Raw genomic sequence first — 3,316 nt, forward strand, 5'->3', positions numbered from 1 at the left:
CATGCTCTCAAGAAGGGAGTTTCCCATCTTATAAGTGTGCTGCTGGTTACTACCGCCCAAGTGCAGCACCCTGCACTTGTCAGTGTTGAAGCGCATCCTGTTTTTGTTAGCCCACCCCTGTAACCTATCCAGGTCTTGCTGCAGTCTTTCCCTCCCTGGTGGGACCTGGTGACCATCTATAAACTCACTAGGAGGGATCAGAAGGGTTTGGGAGAGACCTTGTTTCCCCTAGCACCCCCTGGCTTAACAAGGAATAACGGCCACAAGTTGTTGGAGAGTAGGTTTAGACTAGACATTCGTAAGAACTACTTCACAGTCAGGGCGGCTAGGATCTGGAACCAACTTCCAAGGGAAGTGGTGCTGACTCCTACCCTGGGGGTCTTTAAGAAGAGGCTTGATTCCTACGTAGCTGGGATCATTTGAGCCCAGTTTTTTCTCCCGCCCAGGCGGGGGGTCAGACTTGAGGATCTACAGGGTCCCTTCCAACCCGACTTCTATGATTCTACTCCTAGTGTTGCCCAACGGACCTTCCAATAGTTTCAGAGACCCTGAGCATCTACTGCTTTCACTGAATTTAACAAGTATGGGTGCCCAACACCCTTGCATATGTGTGATTTCCTGGCCATATGCTCTTACAGCAGTTGAGATACGAAAAACCTGCAAGACTCTTGAGGCACCCTAAAATAGTGCGGAGAGGATGCCACTCTTGAGAGCTGCATGAAGCCATCCACACCTATGGATACACCCGGATTTCAAAGTGATGGCCATCTGCTTCCGTGCACAGAAAGTGTACCACGATCACAGACGGAAGAGCCCAGTTTATTTCAGGCCTTAAGATCCCGTTGTTATTGTTCAGTCTTTTAAACTGCCATTTTGTGACAGGTTTCTTGGCAGTCATCCATGTGAATTGTGAGTGTAGTCAGAATGTGAATGAGAAAATTAATTAGCTGGTGACAGTTCCGAATATTAGCTTTCAGCTGACACTTTATTAGGTCTCTCTTTTTGCTACATGTGTGAAATGATTGACAGTATATTTCAGAAACACCTAGGACCTTTTCTTTAAAAAAAAAAAAAGTCTCAGACCGTGGAATAATTTGTTTTATACCTCAGTCGTCAGGGGAGAAATTAACATTTTATTTATGTAGCATGAGCATATCGCAATGTGAGGTTACCTACCATTTGATCTGCTAGATCATATAAGAAATCCAAGGCCTACTATTAACTAACTAATCAGGAGTTGTGAAAACACAGAGGAAAAGATGGTGTTTTCTTTTGTTAGCGTACGACATCCCTAGGTATCACAACTTTCCAACTGCAGTCCATGGAAATATTGTGCGTCCGGTGAGACTTCTATCTCCCAATGACTGCTGAGGAGAGGTGAAAGGAAAGGTGGTTGGAGGGTGAGAATTGGGATTGGAGGAAAGAGCAGAAATATAAAGAACAGAGATGGGTATCTAAGAACAGACAGAGGAAAATAGAGATGTGAAGCAGAAAAAAAATGGTGTTTAAAAAGAAAATCAACCAAAAGAAAGGAATTAACAAAGGGAAGAAAGGAAATAGTGTGGGAAGGAAGAGAAGGGAGACTAAAAGAAATAAAATTGGGAGGAAGGGAAAAGAACATCCAGCTTTAACTTCAGCAGACCATTTGATTTATTCCTACACGGTTCATTTATCCTACCAACTTGAGAGGGAGAATACCAAGTGATGCACACAGGGCATCTCACTGAACCCACTTATGCCAGTGTAAAACAGGAGCGATTGGGCACATCTACATGACTTGTGTAAGTGTATACACAAATTATTTGCAGCCATTGGGAGATATGAACAATCTGGCCTTTGTGCAAACAACGTTACTCATCAAGTCAGTGAGCACAATTTGAAGAACAGGAAAGACAAGAAAGTGGAACAAATACAGGACGTCACTGAATAAAGTTTACCAACACACGAACAATATGTGCTGCAGTTATAACACTGCAACACTGACAGACCTGGTTTATGTACCCTAATCTGTACAAGCGGTAACTCCACCATTCAGATGCAAAGTGCTTATCAATCAGAAAATCAAGGCCCATGTTCCTTCAACTCAGTGGATATGACTTAGATGAATAGCATTACTAGATTAGATTTTAAGAGCCTCATATTAAAAATGAAGGTGACGGCCTCTGGGATAAGAACTTTGTGATGGAGATAATGTAGCTGTTTACTCTGAAGGTGCTTATATGGAGAAATTATGGATTTTAATAATATATAAATAGAAGCTGTGGACCAGATTAAATCCCAGTGTTTATACTATTAAACACCAATCAACATAAGGTATAAAGTGATACCGTAATAGTTTTCCTGTCACTGTGCTTAAACTTATCATTTAATTTTACCTTATCAAGCCTTGGCATTTTAATTTCTTTTCTATCTAATTGATATTCCCTTTACATAAGGCAGAACCAAGTTTCCGACATCAACAGCATTTGTTACTCTATAACTCTGCTGCACAAATGCAAACCTGCAGAAACCTTATTAAAATGTCACTGTTTCAGAGATCTTTGTTGCAAATATTGTTATTTAGATGAAAACTGATTGTCACAGCACCAACAGCTCCTGTTCTGTAAAATTTCATTTCAGTCCAGCCTGTTTAGAAGCCTACAGCTGTCAAATGTATCGTTCACTCTGATCCCTCAAGCAGATGCACTCTGTTTGTTCTTATAATAAAACATGTGTCTGTCCTTTAGCTGATTAGTGCATCGGCAAGAACATAACAAGAGATGCAGCATTTCCAAAGGTTTGCACATCAAAGAGAACTTTAAGTAGCTTTGTAAAACGGATTTGATTTAAAACCTCCAAACTGTAAGTGGTGGGATCTAAAGGAAGGCTACTTACTGATGCTCAGAGTCGCATGATTAATGTATGCCAAGTATTTCAGATCTGGATCTTTGTCTACAAAAGTTGTGCACTGTATTCACATAAAACTTCCCTCATCTTGTCTTCATCAAGAAGTGATACTAAGTCTATTGTAAAACAGACACAATTCCCCAAATATCATACTTATGTTCAAAGAAAACTAATAGCTTATATTTGATGCAACACCCTACAAATGCTTGGCATAGACTTAAGCACATAGGCTGCTTACAGATATACCACCTGCCCCCAAAATGGTGCTTTACTTTAAACTCTGCATGCCCCCAAGCTGAATCCAGCATGTGCCCAGAAGACGCATTGCATTAGCTGGACCTTGCTCACCCAACATCTGTGTAGGTTGGGTGCTTTAATGGGGCTTTTTCGGCATTTTTATCTAAGAGCTGATTGAATTAGCTCTTAGATA

The sequence above is a fragment of the Crocodylus porosus genome, unplaced genomic scaffold (genome assembly GCF_001723895.1).
Source record: "Crocodylus porosus isolate Cpor-Errol unplaced genomic scaffold, CroPor_comp1, whole genome shotgun sequence".
Lineage (NCBI taxonomy): Eukaryota > Metazoa > Chordata > Crocodylia > Crocodylidae > Crocodylus > Crocodylus porosus.